Here is a 19,688-nt window from a genome sequence, read left to right as displayed (position 1 = left end):
TCATCATGTCTTTAAGTGTTTACTTCATCTGTTTTTATGGATTCCATTCCATTTCTGCAAAAAATCCTTCAAGCCTGTGAATACAAATATTTTGGCTGGATTATCGTGGCAATCTTTTCTGGTTTGGAAATACCTGATTGTGAGAAACTCTGAATCACTCTATTTTGGGAACTGAAGAGAAGGTAAAAACTTCTGTATTGCCTTTCATGCTGTCATATTTCCTGAAGTTCTGTGTCATGAAAATGCCCATATCTTGTGTGACCCTATAAGATCCTAATATATTGTGATTTTACTGTCTCATGAATGATCAGTAGTTGGCTTTTTGGACTGCAGAGAAGGAGCTGGAGAAAGGGTATGCAATAGAGCCTGGAATAACTTCACCCTTAGATGTCAGGATCCATACTGTCATAGAACCAACTAATCACCGATGTTCAGGTCAGGAATTAATTTTTATATTTCTAAATGCAAAGGTATGTGAAACAGCAAAACTAGCATTTTTATTTAAGATATAACAGATATCATCAAGATGCATCTAACACAGTTACTTGTAGTTTCTGGCAGAAGCCTAAAGCAGTGCTGGTATCTTGGCCCGGTCTGCAGATTAAGAGCTTTGGGTCTGAGGGAAGAAAACATGCTTCACAGGACACTCCCCAGGTGGGTGTACAGTGGCCATCAGACAAACAATTGCAACTCTTCCCTCTGAACTCAAATTCTGCTAGACTATTCCACCATCTGCTCATCCATTTGGGATTTCAGATTTACTTTAGGTCTTTAACACCTGTATAAGACAATAGCTGATTGATTGTTCAAAGAATATCCCACCAAAAATTAGGCAGAAAACAGATTAGATTCAGCTTGTTTTCAGAAACCTCTGTACTTTGTAAAAGAAGAGCGGAAAGGAACTGAAAAAAATATTTTCCTACTGAAATCTCTTTCAGATAATTTATTTGTGTGCAGTAATAGCAGATAAAAAATTCAGGCAGAAGCATGGCTTTGAAGTTGGCAGCATTTCTCCCATTTCAGTATTTTTTCCCTAGCAGTATCAGAGACTTTGATTCGTAAGGTACACAACAGAGGTATAATCACTCAGATTCAGATTAAACAGAAAGAAAAACACAGTCATTGTTGTGTGAAGCCAGCAGATTGTCCAGGCTTTTGCTTTTGTATCTTCCAGAGTTTGTCACCAGGAATACAAAACTATAAAACTCTAAATCCTGCAACCAATCACTGTGTATTTTAAGGGGGTGTTGGTTTCACGTGCTAAAGTGTGTGCACCAGTTTATAGCAACTAAGAAAAGCTCCTTTCTGTTTGCCATAAACTGAGCTGACTCAAGTAGCTACAGTAAGGTGGTTGTTTTAAGTGGATTTCTCCATGTGTGGCTTCTTGCTCGACATCTGCTTGTAGTTAATTTCTTTTCTGAGGTTTTTCTGTACATTGCTGTGTTGAATTCATGTTTAATTTCAAAACAAGAAAGTTTAAATCTAGAAGTTCAGCTGATTTGTACAAAGGACCACCAAAAAAAAAAAAAAGTTATTGTCCAATTTGTGCGTAGAGAATTATGTGTTTATCACATGCCAGTTTTTGTCCTAAATCTGGTGCTTGTGATTTTTACTAGAAATGCTCAGTTAACTATTCTTCACAACCATGCCTAAGGGTGCTTTGAGGTCAGCTTTCTCTAAGATCTTTTGTTCACCACACTGCACAAAGTTAATTTTTCACGTGCTATGACTGCATGCAGCTTTTTGTGCCTGATAGAATTGGAAACCAGCGTTTCTATTGAACAAAATTAAAATGCAGAATAAAATGTTTATTCTAACATTTATGCAATTAACCATAACATATTTTATGAAGTTAAAAATCACCTTTTATATATAATACTTTAAGATTTGATTTAGTGTTGTAAAATATATATAAAGTGTACATTCATTCATATTTCAGCTGGCAAAGGCAGTTAAGCAACAGATTATAACCATTTTGGGTTTTATATAATCACATTGCACTTCTGTGTAATTTTTATGTGTTTTTTAGTGACATCAGCATAACAGCATTACAGCTCATCCAGGCAGTGCATCACTTCTGACAATCAAATGGCTTGACCTTAACTTAATGAAGTATCAGCATCCTAAACTGTGATTAAACCAACCCTTCCAGAGGACATGACAACATATATTTTCTGACAGAGTTTAAAAGCATACTGCACAAATTTCACGTACATACATTCAGAAAACCAACTATACAGGGTTTAGTTTTATTGTAACATTCTTTCATTCCCAAATTTGCCTATTTTCTGAGAAGAATATTCTGTCATTGCAGACCATGGGCGCTAAACAGCACCATCAGCAGCATCTAAGCAGTGAACACACTCACCTGGTTTATCACCTGATAGCAGCAGCAATCAGAACACTGCTTCCCATTTCTGTTGCCTCTCTATCCATCTGAACACTGTGATTTCGTATGTTCTCCTGTTTGTCTCTGTTTGCCATCATATACATTGACTCACTTTTCCAGAACCAATTCATTTGCCTTGTTTTTTCCTGCATTATGCATCTTTCCTTCTGAGAACTGGAATCTTGTCTTACCAATTGCTTATTAAACCTTAGTTTCATTATTGCGATACATCTTGGTTCTTCCAGATTTCTTCTGAAAATACTTAATTCAAAACACTTTTTCCAGCTGAAGCTCCCAGAAATCTGCATGGTGGTCAACCGTACTTCAATCCCTCCTGAGAAGATGCTGGAACAAACAGTTCTGAAAAACAGTATCAGTCACATGAAGGACAAGAAAGTGAATGGGATTAGTCAGCGTGTTCACCAAGCTGAAGTCATGCTTGACCAACCTGATAATGTTCTATGATGAAATGAGTACAGAGCAGTATATGAATATCTGAAAAGAAGTTGAAAAGGAGAAAGAACCAAGCTCTTTTCAGCGGTGTCCAGAGGCAGGACAGGAAGTAATGGGTACAAACTGAAACTCAAGAGGTTACATTTGAACAACTGGAAGCACTTTACTGTGCAGGTGACAGAGCACTGGAGCAGGTTGCACTAAGGAGTTGTGTAGTCTCCCTCCTTGGAGACATTCAAAAGCTGTCTGGACATGATTCATGACAACTGGTTTTATGTTGCCCTGCTCAAGTTGGATTTTAGCAAGATGACCTTCAGAGGTCCTTTCCAATCTCCGTCTTTCTACAGTTCTGTGAAATGCTGTCTTAAACAGTGCAGCCTGGCACATTTCCCCAGTTGTAAATGCAATGGCTTTCCTCTGAATGTCAACACAACCAACTGGTGGGTCATCTAATCCCTTCACTGTTACAATTTCTGTCTGCAAACTTGTTGAGTGTGCACCTTGTACTTATCATCCAGGTCAATAATGCAAATGTGAAATATTGTGGTACACGTTATTTACTCTGGGGTATGTTATTAGTGGTAGCTATCACGGTGCTGATCACAGTCTTTTGAATCCATTAGTTCAGACAGTTTTCAGTCTATCTCATTGTCCACTCTTCTAATCCATATTTCATCATTTTGTCCATGAGAATATTTTGGGAGATAGCACCACAAAACCTTACTAAAATCAAGATAACTAACATTCATTGCTATCCATAACTAGCCAAGGCTATCAAGTTGGTGAAATAGTTTCCCCTTTGTAATTCCATACTGGCTATTCCCAATAAAATTAAAACATGTATGTAAAAATAAATAAATTGTATATGTGAGACAAAACAACAACAACAACAACAAACAAACAACAACAACAAACAAGCAATAGCTTTTCCTCCTCTTTAACTTGGTTTGCATTTTGTAATCTAAGAAACAAAAGAAAAGAGAATTCCTTTCATGGAGCTTCGTAAGTAGGACCATACATGACTTCTTGCTCAAAGTGCAGGAATGAAGATTTTATTCATTGGGAGTTAAGACAGCTATTGAACAACAAACTCCTTATTGAATGTGGAAACAGCAGATTTTTCTATATTTTTTTTTAAGCCAAAATATGTAGATATGGTACTAATTACAAATTCAGTCATTTTAAGTTGAGTCTATGGCTCAGTAAATTCTGATATGATCAAGGATATTATCTGTTTTCCACAGAATAGTCACATGTTGATAGATACTGTCGGGAAAGCTGGAGTCAAACTCATTCAACAGCTTAGCTCTCAGGATAGAACTATGTATTACCTTCAAATGCTAGGCCTCTAAGACAGATTATTAGTAATGACATGAGGTGCGAAAATTCTTGGCCTTTGTAAAGGATTTAAAACATAAACATTATTGTATGGCCAATGCACACTACTGTTTAGTGCTACTTTCTTCACTGGAAGCAGCAGTACGAAAATGTCTTTGCAGGGTTGAATTTTAATAATTCCTACTTGCAAATAGGTCTTTCTCTTGTAAGTAGAAATCTACTTGTTGATAAGTTATGTTATGAAGAATATTGTGTTCTGTTTGTACTCTCTCTTTCTGCAGATCTTTTTTTTTTTTTTTTATTAAAAAAAAACAGTGCACCTGCCTTCAGAAAATGAATGGTCAGAAGTAGACAACTACAAGTAGACTGTACCATAAGAAATGACTGTGTCCAGGTTTGTTTGATTTTATTTTACTTCCAGACCATTACTATGAGAAAGCAGCAGCTTCAGCTTAGTTGTCCTGATTTTTATGGAACTCTTGCCATTACTGAAAGTGAACTCACTACTTCCTTGAGGCATATGCCTGATTAACCAGAAGATCTGTGCATCAGAGTGGAATTAAAGAAGGGAAAGAGTCATATTAAAAATAGTGCACGGAGTAGGGAGAAATTTTTTTTTCCTTCTCTTACAGTGATGGATACAGTTGTATTTTTTGCCTTTACTAGAGGTGAAACCAGTGCTAATGTGAACAATCCTATTACAGAGATGAAGATTTTTGGTTTCTGCCTCCGTGTTTCTCATATTCTGGGATATTGATGTAAAAAGTATTTCTAACTAAGACTCTACAACTTTTACTGAAGAATGACTCCATCCTGTGAGCTCCAAAAAGTCTGCAAGTGCAGGAAATGTCAGGTCATCTTGTTATTAAGACTGTAAACAAAAATCAGTATGTGTGAAAGTAGCTTAAAAATAGAAAAAGAGTTCTACATAATTACAAACTTTAAAACTAACAAAACATTTTTTTCATTTTAATTAACCTTTCTCCTGCCCTGGCTTCTGAAAATATCCCATCTAAGACCTCTGTCATCTGTCCAAATAGTAGCAAATTATACCTACATCCTACAATTTCACGTTATGGAGGTCACTTTCTATGAAAAAATACTGAACCACCGCACAACATTACAAAACATTTTGCTGGCAAGGAACACCTTGTGCACAGTATTTTTGTGGAAAATAGCTTGGAGCTTGAGGTAACCAAAATATTCACTGATAAAAATCTTAATACTGACTCTCAAATGACTGAACTGAATATGAATTTGATCTCTGAACTGTTCAAGGTCTTAACCTTGTCTATCACCAGTTAAAAAAAAAAAAAATCCTAGTTAAGTTCTCTGAATATTATTATTCAGAATGCAGCAGAAGTTCACGAGAAGGTGCAACAACCAAACAATTTTATATTCTTTCCAGTATTACTTCAGGTAAAATTTTGGCTTTTATATTTGATTTTGTTTCCCTATTTGTTGTTGTTGTTGTTGATGATGATGATTTTCCAAAGGAGTAATAAAAATAAAATAAACCAGAAAATAGTAAATTATGAGAAAAAAAACAATCTACTTTTAGTTTTGTTTTTTTAATGTACTGTAAGTCACAGCTGGAGAAAATAATTAGAATATTAGTTTTCAAATATTATCTCTCTGCCTAAATGCATGATATTTTTACTATTTTACAGTAAGTATTTTGTCCAACTGATTCTACACATCAATCAGAGAGACTTGCATTACTTCCTTTGGAGAAATTCCCTACAGACTTGTAGAGTGCTGTCACAGAAGTTATCCAGATATCTAACAGGAGCCTCTGCTTATTCATGCTCTGCTGTCTTTCATTCTGTTAAACCAGTTCCTGCCTGTTACTGAGAAAGCCCTTTAGAAATTTGCAGAAAGTTAACTATCTGCTCCTTCCTCTGGTCAGTGGTTATCAGGCTGCTGTATTATCTTCCTGTTGTCAGTGTTGCTCCCTACAGCAGATTTTTCAAAATCAAATTTTCAATAGATTTGTGATTAAATTCGTTACTGCGATATCACCCAGTGACTCCAGCTAGTCCTGTATCTTCTTGTGGTACGCTCTGTATAGACATGTTGATGGATATAAAACCTGAGCCAGGTATTTTCCGCAAACAGTATAACTTCACAGCTCCCACATTACTGACATGCTCTGTATCATTATCCTCCTTTTTCAGAGGAAAAGTCTACAATGGACAGATTTTACCTTCTATTTCGGTCAGTGTTCAGGGGAGCTTCATCACCCCTGGAAGAAACAGAAGAGGAACAACAGGCATGAGACCCCAGGGCTCCCAAGCATACTGATAAGCTCGAGGGTTGAACATGTCACCTCTTGTATTTGTTAGTAATAGAAATTGCTGTCTTTGCGGATAAGGCTTGATTGTGAATGTAAAACAATGGAGGAAAATTTCTCCCTTGTTAAGTTCTCCTCACCTTCCATACTGCAGCTCAGAGCAAGCAAGCTGCTATTAGTTATTGAAAAGGTGTGTTTAGTGTCATGGACAAGAGAGAAGAGTAGAAGATTATGGTCCTGAATTCCTGAACCTGCCTTTGGTTTGTGTACCAGCAGCAGCAGCAGCAAGGTGGAAGGAGATGCTCCACTAAGTGCTTTCAAGGCAAAGGGGAGCTTGGTGAAACACTCCCAAAAAGAGCTGGTGGGAGCAGGTGCACCCTGAGTGCCATGGGCATTCAGCTGGTGGGCCAAGGTGGATCCTCCCTGCATGAACAATTTGCTTCAGCTATTCCTAACAGCTCAACTCTACTTTCTCGTATAATGAAGAGCTGGCTGTTTACTTCTTTTACTGTGTTGTTCTTACCTCAAATAATGTCCCACAAGCACACAGGAGATCACTACCCTTGCTGCAAACTGTTATTTCATAGTTGTCATCCCATTTCCAGTTGTTGCTCCCACTCCGATACATAAACAAGACCAGCACTCTCGGAGCTCTCAGGTCTACAGATCAAAACCGAACAGGAAAAATGACATCATTTCTGCCTGCTGAACTTATGAAGCTAGTAAATCGCATTTTGTTTTCATTAATTAAGTATTCCTCATGGGATCCAGTATGATTTAACTAGTAAATGGGGGGGGAGGGGGATGTTGGGTTGTGAATGTTTTTGTTTTTTTTCCCTGTTAATGCTATGTCTTACAATGACTATTTTAAAAAGTGGTTGCAAGTGTGATCACCCAATATACAGCAATTTAAAAATTACAATACAAAGTTTTGCTGAAGAAAAAGTCTTGAGGGAAAAGGTAAGAATTTAACAGTGGATCAGAAATTTATGTTGAAAAAGTAGCACTGGTCAAGAAATTAAAGAAATAGCCCATGTTCTTTTTGTATTTTTCTTTTTCTTTTTTTTTTTTTTTTCTATTTTTGACGGATTTGGGTCATAATTTTTAAAACATTAGTCCAAATTCAGACGGACCTTCCTTCCTTCCTTCCTTCCTTCCTTCCTTCCTTCCTTCCTTTCTCTCTTTCTCTCTTTCTCTCTTCCTCTCTTTCTCTCTTTCTCTCTTTCTCTCTTTCTCTCTTTCTCTTTTTCTTTCTCTCTCTCTTTCTCTCTCTCTTTTCCTTTCTCTGTCCTTTTGATTCTTCTATTTTTCTGTCATTAGAAACAGAATCAGGAAAAAAATTCTCATAATTTCCTCATAAATTGTCTAATAGTAGTGGTATACATCAGTGTAGATTTTCTACTTGCACCATTTTAATCTGACAGGCTGTTCAAAATATGTTTAAAGCCAGCTGAAGGAATTGAATAGGTAGATTTACATGCAGCAGTGAGTCAGTGGAAAGAGACCAAGTAACTCCAGGGGAAACTACTTGCATGTTCAGTTGTCCTTTGAGCAGGTGCGTTTTTTTGTTTTGTTTTTTTTTTGTTTTGTTTTGGTTTGGTTTGGTTTGGTTTTTTTTTTTTTTTTTTTTTTTTTTTTTTTTTTTTTTTTTGTCTGGAGGAGATTACAAGCATGGTAGCCTGGATTCATATTGAACACAGTAGCTCTTTTTAAAAATGTTTGATCATTTTGCAGCGTATTCTTCCTTTTTCTGACTAGCCTTCTGGTCACTTCTATATTTCAATTGTGATTGAATTGTACTTATGTCACCCAAAAGATTCATATTGTATTTTAGAAATTATTTACTTCTGACGGCTTGTCCATACACTTCTTACTCTAAAAGGGTATGTCCATGAAAATAAATAAAAGTGCTAAGAATGTTATGGTTTGAATATATTCTCTTGCTTCAGGGGTCCAAGAAAGTGTGCTTAGAAGATTCTCATGGCTTCCCCAGAGCACTGAAACACTGAAGGAGTATGTACATAAAAGCTTGAGATATATTCCAAACACCCTGAATTTAATCTGTGGAGGGTTGCACTTCTACCCGTAATCCAACAAACATGAATAATTTGATTATTATTGCACAGGCAAAATCCCGCTGGGAGCTGGTGAAAACAAAAACTTCCACATGTGTGTGTATCTGGCATGTGTATCATATGGCTCAGACCTGTATGCAGCCATAAATATTTTTTAAAAAAGATAGTCACGTTAAGTTTAGAATAGAAATTCTTCCATCTCTTTCATACTTCCCACCTACTAAGTTGCAACTATACTTATTTATGAGGAGAGGATCCTTTCAGTGTCATTATACTTCAGGTCATGGACAAAGTTTTGTTCTCCAGAAAACAATAAATGAAAAAATAAGAAAAATAAATATTATTCTAAAAATCTTAGTCTACTGAGCAGCTAACAGAAGCTTGTGTAACTAAGACTATACTAGACAATACTAGACTATGTATATTCGTATCTATGTGTTTATAGTGAAGGAACTATCTTAGTGTTGTCATATATTTCTTGATAAGCAAAGAGTCTGATTTTGATGTTCCCATGCTTTCATTGCTTACATCAGGTCTTTGAAATTCAGCAAGAAGAAATTTCAGGGCAATACATACCACTAGCAGCTTCCATGAACATCCATTTAGCTGTGAATGTCGCTGTTCGTTGCAAGAGTGTTGGACTAGATGACTTTAAAATATCCCTTCCAACACCAACGATTCTACAATCCTATGATGTTGTGGTTTATCTATATCCCAGGTACAGGTGTGGTGTCCTTCCCATCTGTAGGCAAAATCATGGCAACATGCCAAAATAATAACTGAATATGTACACTTGGACACCACAACTAAAAAGCCATTAACCCTGCTACAACAGGGGTTCTGAACAGGTAATTTCCCTTGCTAGAGAGCATGGAGACAAAGCTACAATCCCCAGAAGACTTCTTCAGACTTGTTGCATGTCTCCAGGGGCTCATCCTTGACTCTGAAGGAACAAGAACCAAATATTTTATACCTTCTCCATCTCAGCAGGAAGTCAAGACAGGCTGATCAAACCATTTCACAGAGTCACTGCAAGGCCTCAGCATGCATTTCCTCTCTCATCTCTTCCTCCAGACAGGTGCAGTACTTACTGGTAGTTCATGCTCACTGTGGATGTGCAGGACTAAGTAACACCGATAACTTTTTGTTTCCACAGATACTTGCAAAAGAATATTTTTTAGTTTGAGTAAGAAACATAGGTAATGTATCCGACAAATTCATTAAGATAAAATTATTGCTCTAGTTGCAAAGTCAATAATCTATTACAAAAGGCCAACATTAAGACCATCCAATTCATCATATTTCAATCTTCTTGCACGTAACTGAAATCTGCCTTCATGACATGTCATGCTGCTTTCCTGTAGTATCTGTCCTTCTGTTGCACACTTGAGAGTGCAAAGGATGATAGCTTAGGGACGATGGCTTACAATTCCTCTTGTCCCAGAATGTTTCTTCCAGAAGACCTGAAGAATTCTTCAAGATCAGTTTTGTGGGTTCTCCATATATTGCTGTACAGAAGAGCTACGGAGTTTTACTTTCTGAATCACATCTTTCTTACACGATTCTGTACAAGTTGTTTTTAATTTAAAGCACTGACAAAAGATTGTCACCCATGCCCCACTCCATATCTGGATATCTGCAAAAGAGGCATTTAGGAAGCTGACATGACAAAGGCTTCACAAGGACTTCTTGCTGCAAGAGAGACCATCTGTAGCTATGACTGTTGGACACTTTGGGATAAAATAATGTATTCCTTTAAAACAAAAAAAAAAATGCAGGAAAAAAGAATCCTATAGAGAGCTGAGTGGGTATGTAGAATACAGTCCCTTTTAACAATTCTCTTCCTGTAGATACATTTGGAGTTGATTAACATATACATCGACATTCGGCACCCTGGCTGCAGTGAATTTCCCTTCAAGCAAAGTAACAGCTCTTTTTTTTCTTTTTATTCACTGAGCTCCATCAAAAAAAAAAAAAAAAAAAAAAAAAAAAAGAGCACAGGGTGTACCTGGAGCCTGCAAAGAGCCCCTGTGCCCCAGCAGAGCATAAACTCTAGTTTCATTAGCACACATCATTAAATGTTTCATACAGCAAGGCGCCATCTGCTCTTGAATATACTGGGACCTCTGCACATAAGGTGTCTGATTGCCTTCAGCCAAGAGGGACAGCCTTTTGACTTTACTGACTAGACTAAGAGATGGGGTTATTTTGCTAAAATTAGTACTTTTCTCTGTTACACAAACTACTCCTCCCCAGTGTCAAGAGCTGACTCCAGTTCCTTCTTGCATATTCTTTTGTTGGTCCTAGCGGATGGGAAATCATATGCTGGTTAGGCAGTACTATTCTCCGTGATCAATTACTTATCCACTTCCCTTCCATCAATCTCACAGTGTTAGATATCTCCCCTCTTACACCCAACCATACAAAAAGCATATTTAGAGGCTTACGCTGAAGCAAACACGGGGGCTGTTTTCAATACACTTTTCCCTTTCACACTCCCTGATGGCTACTTCAAGATTAAGAATGGCAATGCTCACATAAAAAATGAAGTCTTCACTGCCTCAACTCCATCCTGCCTCATTGTGGTCAGCTTAACATGTGGAATGTTGTCCTCTTCAGGGATGTCACAGCCCATGGGCTGTGTGAGTTCGAAATGCCTCTGTGAGTTCTTCAGGATGGACAGGCACATCAAAGAGCACCTAACTGAGCAATGTGGCTAACGCCTTGATTTTGTGTGGAGTGACAAGGGGCATCTCTTCTCTGGATTGTCAGGAAAATGAATTCAGAAAATGGATTTCAAAATACAGAAGACAAAACTTTCATGAAGATTGTATGTTCCTGTAATGGCCCAGAGAACAATTTAAATTAGGTATAAAACATTAGTTACAAATTTGGAAGAATTTAGGGGGTGTACAGGAAAGCTGGGGAAGGACTTTTTAGAAGGGCATGTAGCAACAAGACAAGGGGAAATGGCTTTAAACAGGAAGAGGGTAGATTTAGACTAGATATCAGGAAGAAATTCTTTACTGTGAGGGTGGTGAGACATTGGAACAGGTTGCCCATGAGGTTGTGGATGCCCCCCGCTCTGGAGGTGTTCAAGGCCAGGCTGGATGGGGCTTTGAGCAACCTGGTCTAGAGAGAGGTGTCCCCTGCCTATAGCAGGGGAGTTGGAAATAAATGATCTTAAAGGTCCCTTTCAACCTAAAGCATTCTGTGATTCTGTGTTTCTATGAATTTGCATCATATTCAAATGGCTAGAATATTATGCACTCATAGACTCATAGAACACATTAGTATTGTTTGTGACAGAATTCTGGGATATCCTCGTTTACTGTAAAAATTAATGTCACATTTCTGAGAAACTGGAAAAAAAAACTAAACTAAATGGTTCATATAAGTTAACATACATATAATTATGCTTAATAATGTGCATTACTGGAACATCATCTAACTCCAGTCTTTTTTCATTTTCCAATTGTGACTATTTTCATCTTTTCATGGACATCAGTCTAAACACTCTTGATTGTTTGTTCTCTTCCTTAATCTAAGACCAAATAAAAAAATTAAAATCAAATTATAGATGAAGTTACTCAGTAGTTTTTTTCTTCTACCCTCCATTCATCCAATTACTTGTTACAAACTTACAGAATTATCTGAAATGCAAAGAACATATTTTCCTACATCACTGTGCAGTAGGTTTATATCTTTCAGGAATTCCGCACTTTTACTTTTTTGTGTTTTTTGTTCTTAATCATTACTGCAGACTGAAATATTGCCGTTCGTAATTCTGAAAATGCTTATCAACCATCCAATTAGTGAGATTCATTTCTTCTTGCTAAGTTTTTCATGTTTTTAGTATCTGATTGTAATAATTCCAGAGCTATCAGCTATTTCTCGTCTTTCATTCACAATAGTTCTTTAAAATGTTTTAGGGCCATTTTTTCACTGGGTAAGTCAGTTTTCCTTATTTACCTTTATTTGCCAAAGCTTATTATTACACTTGCAGAAAAAAAGAAAAAATACATTCATAAACTCTCCTTTAAAAGTACTATCAGACTCCTCAGTGCATCTGTACTACCTTTAGTTGAGGCACATATTCACTCCTAGTAAAAAGAGAATTAGCATGCCTTCAATTACTTATTTTTTTAAGAATTAAAATTTTTTCCATAATATATAGTTCTTAGGGCATTTTGCCACAGCATGTTTCAGGTATAAACATGCTCTTTCCTGTTAGGAATGACACTAATTTTCCAGTTAGTTATCAAGGAAATTTTTTTCCTAAATTTATTGCAGCATACCATAGATTTTCAGAATTGAATCATAAATTTATATTGCTATCTCCAAAAACAGGATGACACATGCATTTTTCCATTTTTCCAGACACAGTATGTAAACAGATGTGCTATTTTTTGTAAGCAAAAACAAAAACAAAAACAAAAAAACTTCTTCTCCATTTATCTAAGATGTTTATGCCTGTGATTGATAAATACATTCCTTTTATTGCATTATCGTCTTCCTGAGACATTGACAAGAACATTGTCTAATTTCCTAATGAGGGAGACAAGACATTGAAAACATGGATCTGTTGTTCCCCAAAGTTATGTTATATTCACAAAGTGACATTGAAGGCTAAAATATCATTATCAATCCCTCACAAGTACAAAACTAAGGAAGACATTCAACAGTGAAGAATGAAGAGACTACTACAGTGAAATTTTAGTGTGGAGTTAAAGACTGTTCATCATTTCAGTATTGGACCATCTGTCTCAGTTTTAGAATCATAGAATCATAGAAGTGCTCAGATTGGAAAAGACCTTAAAGATCATCTAGTCCAACCATGACCTAACCATACTACCCTAACTAACAACCCTCCGCTAAATCATGTCCCTGAGCACCACATCCAGTTTTTAAACACATCCAGGGATGGTGACTCAACCAGCTCCCTGGGGAGCCTATTCCAGTGCTTAACAACCTTTTCTGTAAAGAAGTGTTTCCCAGTATCCAACCTAAACTTACCCTGGCGCATCTTTCTCTTGTATGGTTGATTAGGGATATGCTGATGATTCATGGTAACAATGCTTTTGTTCAAAGCAAGGAAAGCTCTCTCATTCCAGGACAAAATAAATAATAAAATAAAATAAAATAAAATAAAATAAAATAAAATAAAATAATAAAAATAAAAATAAAATAAAATAAAAATTACAAAGCAAAACTCTTCTCCTGCACTTCTGAGGCTCTGTTGCTCTCCTTGATGTAGTTCATCACTGGCATTATGCTCACAGTCATGCCTCTGCACAATTACTGATTTCAGCCTTCGAGGATTAGCCTCTTTTAACCACAAATAATATTATTGGTTCCTATGTGCCTGTTTGTCTTCATGTTTTACTCTTCTAAATCCCCGTTCTCACAAAGGAGAGTGAACCTCTACTATATTCTCTTGTAGTGTCCTCTTTTAGTTGGTCCAGTTTCATGTTTGTGCATTGTCTGACTCTGAGTTCTGTCCTTCATTATCTGTAGAAAAAAGAGGACAGACTGCTTTTTGACTGAACACTTTCCCTACAAAACTTCACTTTTTTTTTTTTTTTAATAAACTCGGTAAGAGATAGAGAAGAGATAGGAGAGGAAAATATCATATACACTCTGACATTTTAAGTTGGACGTTTTTTATGCTCATTCAAACAGTGTCTTTGGTAGAAACTTTATATATGTTATGAAGAGGGGGTAAGATAGTTTTTTCATCCAGTGCTCTAGCAAAGAGATTAATGATGTTATATATTTGATGGCCATCTCCAATATTGACATTAAATGGTCGATGTTAACAATGAATTGGTTATCTCATACCTGAACTGAAGTCTAACTCATAAAGCTCTGTTTAAATGAGTCTCTATGGCCTTATCCTGTATTTTTCAGGAAAATTTTTGGTGCACCTATGGATAGAATGGTAAAAATACATACTATTTTGAATGACAATGAAAGTATGGAAATATGAAAGTAGGGTTTGAAAGGAAAATATTCAGAAACCTTAACTGCAGTGTATGGAGAAAGAATTTGTTGAGAAATGCAGGAAGGTCAAAATACCTGATATTTTTAAATTCCGAATAAAACTTTGAAACCTCTTAAGCTGTGATCTCAGGATTCTCAGATCCTAATGAGGGAAGCATCAAATGTAATTCAAAAATAATTACTAAGAATAACACAGGCATCTTGTCCCTCCCTGATGTATTCAAAGATAAACTGACAAAAGTCACAGAAAGTTGCTACCATGTTACCATTATGATAATTTACTGCTCTTGAATCATCACCATGCCAGTGAGTGAAGGGGCATAGCAGTATTTCAATGTATAGTTTAATGTAAAAGGAGAACTTTACAGAGAAGTCAGCTTTCATCCTTCTGTGGCATGTGATGTCAGTGGTAAATATCTAAAGAGTAGCTGACATGTTCAGAGAAGACTCGAAGCATGAGATAGCCAACAATTTTTCATCAAGGTTATTTTCATTTAAGCAGAAAGTGTCTTTTCCTTAAAACTGAATTTTCCAGTAGTTATTTTCAGTTCTATATTTTTTAAAGAGAAGAGAGGTACAAATACATGTTATATCTCGCAGTATTTCAGCCTTTGGGGAAACTCAAAAATGACAAAACGTCCTAATTGGACATCAACAAAAAAAAAAAAAAAAAAAGCAGGACAAAAAGACTACTCATCTAGCTGTTAGTAACCCCAGGTGGAGACCAATAATTTCATTTATGGAAAGGAAAAGAAAACTAAGCTGTACTTTCTGGGAAGGGAGACAACTAGTAAGCCAAAACTCTCTGTGAAAAGATTTTTCAAAAGGCTCTTTCTGTTGAAGTGAATAACTAAATGTAATGTTTAGGGCTGGGAGGGAGGATTGTTCATTTTACTTTTTCCCCCAACTCAGAAGGAAAATACTTTCCAAACTATTTTTTAAGCCCAATGAATATATGTTTTCCAAGCAGATCTATCTAGGATTACTTAGATTTCTGACCAGGTGCAAACATACATCATATGTTTATATGGAGTTTTACTAGAGAAAGGTTTGCATGGTTCAGTAAAATCAGCTCCATTCCTTCATGCTACCAGAAATCATGCCCTACCCACACGAGATGCTGCTCTCCATTCTTCCTGCTCAGCCCACCCTGCTCTACAGCAAGAAGGTCCTCATCCTGCCTAATAGTGGCCTTGGCCCCGTTCCCAAGTTTCCTAATCCTACTAATATTTCACAGGCATTTCAAATATGTCCTTTACTGATTAGGAATGGGTTCTTATTCACTCTTTTTGTTTTCTCAATGAAAGTAAATAGTTAGGTAGAAGTTCAGAAATGAGTCTGTGTTTAGTGGCATTCTGAAATAAACATTTATACACCTTTTGTAATTTACTGTTCTTCATTTACAGACACTATTTCAGCATTTCATATAGTGTTAAATTTTTATTCTACATATTTAATTCATATGTATATATTTTATACTGTATATGAAATCAGTTTCTTGTCTCATCTCTAGCTGGAAGACTTTTTATTTTGACAGATATCCTGCTTAAAAAGATCATCTTTTTTAAAAAAGAATTAACAGTGAGGTGAATATTGAGCAGAGATTGAGCAACAGGTTGGGCTCGAAATAAAATAGAGGATGTTGCTATGCTTTTTCACAAATAACCTTTTGTGTAATACCAACAGAAGCATGAGATCAAAAGTGGCTATGATTTCTTGTCAATGAAAAGAACAAAGATTGCAAGCTGCCAGAATCAGGCTACTATAGAGTTATCAACTTTCAATTATTTTAGCACAAAAATGTTATTTACTTAGTTATTAATACATACTCGCTGTGATTGCAGAAATTTAATAAAATTTGGAATAGAAATGCTAATTCTTCAGCTGCTAGCCAAGAAGTCTTGAAAGATGTGGAGCTTTTGGAGAAGGTCCAGAGGAGGGCCATGAACATGATCAGAGAGCTTCAGCATCTCTGCTATGAAGATAGGCTGAAGGAAGTGGGCTTGTTCAGCCTGGAAAAAAGAAGGCTGCAGGAAGAACTCATTGCTGCCTTCATTATTTAAAGGGAGTTTATAAACCTGAGGGAAATCAACTTTTTACACTGGTAGATAGTGCTAGGACAAGGAGGAATGGTTTTAAACTAAAGGAATGGAGATTTAGGTTAGATGTCAGGAGGAATTTTTTTACTGAGAGAGTGGTGAGATGCTTGAACAGGTTGCCCAGTGAGGTTGTGAATGCCTTGTCCACTGTAGATATTTAAGGTCAGGTTGGATGAGATCCTGGGCAGTCTGATCTAGTACTTGATTAGTACTTGATCTAGCAGCTGGTCTGTGGCGGGGGGGTTGGAACCTAATGATCTTTGAGGTCCCTTCCAACCCAAGCCATTCCTACGATTCTAAGTCAGTCAAATAGCTTTACCACAACATGCACTTCCTCAGAGCTGGGACAGACTTAAGATGGGTTATATTAACCCTATGGATAGCTGATAAGTTGTTCAGCTGTGTTAAGCTCTGTGCTCTGGCCTTCAATGTATTAATTCAGTGTTGCCAGCTATATTACCCTTTGTATTAATTCTTCACTTACCCTATTCATATTTCACATTTGTATAGATCAAACCCTTCCACCTGAATACTACCATCTATATCAGAACCACCCATTCCAGCTCAGTGTTAGAGGATGCTACTGCCACATTTTATAAGCTCCAAATGCATTATAAAATGGAGGATTATAAATTTATCATATATTACTAAGTCTGCTAACTTAGAAAAACAAGTTAATGTTCATTATTGTGTTTTTACCACTGTGGGCCCCAATACATGCTAATAGCTGCTTCAGTGCACAAAAATAAATGCTATGTCTTGAATCTTTTATGGAAATATAAATTTTTCCTTCAGTATGCTTTATGTCATAATAGCATCTTCAGGGAATCCGTGATTCTTACAGATTCTAGTCATTCTTAGGTTAAATCTTAGAAAGCCTCACAAAATGTTAGAGACTAATGAATATACCCTTGAATAAGGCAAAACAAAACAAACACTGGCTTTTACAGGGGGTGTGAATATATTCAAGAGAAAATTAAGCTTGATGCTGTCAGAGTTTGACATATCGGAGCCCCCAAAGCAATCATGTACACAACTGAACAAAGGAATTCTGACTTAATTCTGTGAAAATAGCAGTTTAATAAATTATAAATTGTACAGTGAGTCATAGCACATGGGATTTAGCTGCCTTTGGTTTCCATATGTAGAGCAACTCATGTTAAAAATACTCAGATAAGATATATAAAGATTCTTTATGGGTAAAAACAAACAAACAAACAAACAGTTTTCTAAGGACTAAAGGATGAATGAGTTATCAGGTAAGTTTATGTCTTCTTAGCAAATTACCTCTTAATCCATCTTCGCTGATACCACTATAATCATATTAGCTTTCCCAGTCACTTTCCTAGAAGAGGACAGCTTCAAGCAGAGATCTGTGTTTAAAGCACTTTTCTCCATTTGTCTGGCAAGAAAAAAAAAGAGATACAAAAAACCCCATTTTGAGAAGTCTTTCCTTCATGCACTGTATTTGTAACATCAAGGCAGTCTATAATTAGAGAGTGCAGGGACCGGTGACTAATTCATATAAAGATACAGAGCAAGCAGCTGAAGTGTTTTCATTATTTTTACAAGTAGGCAGGAATATCAGACATCCCGAAGCTATTCCTCAGACTGCAAATATTGGCATACTCTACTCAAATACAACCACAGAGAAAAAATATGAAAGAAAAACACAAACTGCAGATGCCATGTCTTCTCCTACATTACTTACAGTGCGTATCTTCACACCTAGCATGACTGTACTTGCAATATAAAAATCCCCTGCCGTCTCTGCAGTGACTCATTTATGCTTGTGACCATTAACAAAAAGATAGCAATTTTAAATTGGTCTAGTGTTTGCTTTGCTGCCTTCTCCCGCTCCTTTCATATTTTTGTTTTCTACGAGACCTTTTTGATATAATAGAACCTTGACTGAATGTAGTGAGATATAATAAACAGCTGTCATTATTATTCACTAAGACCTGAACTAACAGCTTTTCCAATGCCTTCACTCTTACTTTCACCTTTAAACCAAGCAGCATCTGCAGTACTAAATATTCGGTCACTGGACTGTCACCTCCTTTCTGGTAAACAAAAGTTTGAGTAAATACTGTGCAGTTGCAGAAAACATGGATATTTTGGCTGAACAAGTGGGAGGGAGGGACAGCTGACTAGGAAGAACTGTCCAAAATATGTTAACAAAAAATAAAAAATACATACATTTTCCCAGCAAAACTGGGACAGCTAGTGTGTACTGCTGTGTGTGTGTATCTAAGCAGACTATTATTTTCTACATAGATACATAAAATCTATCACATCTTGAAAGTTTTGCACTTTGGTGAAATCCAGTTCAGTGCCAGGCACTAGTTGTAGGATCAAAGCAGCTTTGAAGTAGTGCCTAGGTTTGTGTTGACCTTTGATAAGAGGATAAATTTCACCCTGTGTCATTAGTGCTGTGCACAAACATAAAAGGGATATGTTTGCCATGCCTTAACATCTTTGATATTTACTCAATGCTTTGCTTGAGATATCAGGTATAGAGATGATCCTATCTTTCCTGACCAAGTTGAAAAGGAGAGATACGTGTATTTAAAATAAGGTTCAAACCTAGGCCAGAAGCGTTTCAGCTCTTGCTGAACCTTTTCCTAGCATAATGCAAGAAGCCAGTGTATCTGAGCTGATGTAACTCTGCTGTAATAAAACAGAGTTCAAAAAACAGTAATGATTTGCTAACCTGGAGGACAAAATATATCCTGAGATGGGAGGTCATGATACTGCAGAGGTCAGACATTACCTAGTGACCACACTACCCCAGAAGAGGAGAAAAGCTTAAAACCACACTTTTCTAATGTGTGACAAAGACGTGCAGTGTGGTGAATGAAGCCTACCACTGTGTACAGGTGCAAATCTCACTGCGCTGCCACTGAAATTGAATTTGGCTATAACCACTCTAGGGTAACTGATTCTTCTCCCATTACTTTCAGCATGTTCCCAGAGTCTTCTTCCTGCTCTGACTTAATTTGAGGAGCAGATTACATAATCAAACACAAACACTTTAG

At 36.6% G+C, this 19,688-nt stretch overlaps 1 long non-coding RNA gene across 1 annotated transcript; it reads right to left on the bottom strand.

Moving 5' to 3' along the window:
- Positions 1-1,630: 1,630 nt before the first annotated feature.
- Positions 1,631-18,657, bottom strand: LOC112533147. Its single transcript, XR_003076916.3, has 5 exons — positions 18,362-18,657; positions 17,938-18,052; positions 9,125-9,290; positions 6,997-7,133; positions 1,631-2,749 (listed from the first exon to the last, which is right to left on the bottom strand). It is a non-coding gene; the product is annotated as an uncharacterized LOC112533147 (long non-coding RNA).
- Positions 18,658-19,688: the final 1,031 nt, after the last annotated feature.

The sequence above is a fragment of the Gallus gallus genome, chromosome 1, assembly GCF_016699485.2.
Source record: "Gallus gallus isolate bGalGal1 chromosome 1, bGalGal1.mat.broiler.GRCg7b, whole genome shotgun sequence".
NCBI classification, from domain to species: Eukaryota; Metazoa; Chordata; class Aves; order Galliformes; family Phasianidae; genus Gallus; species Gallus gallus.
This window is presented reverse-complemented; position numbering and strand designations above follow the sequence as displayed.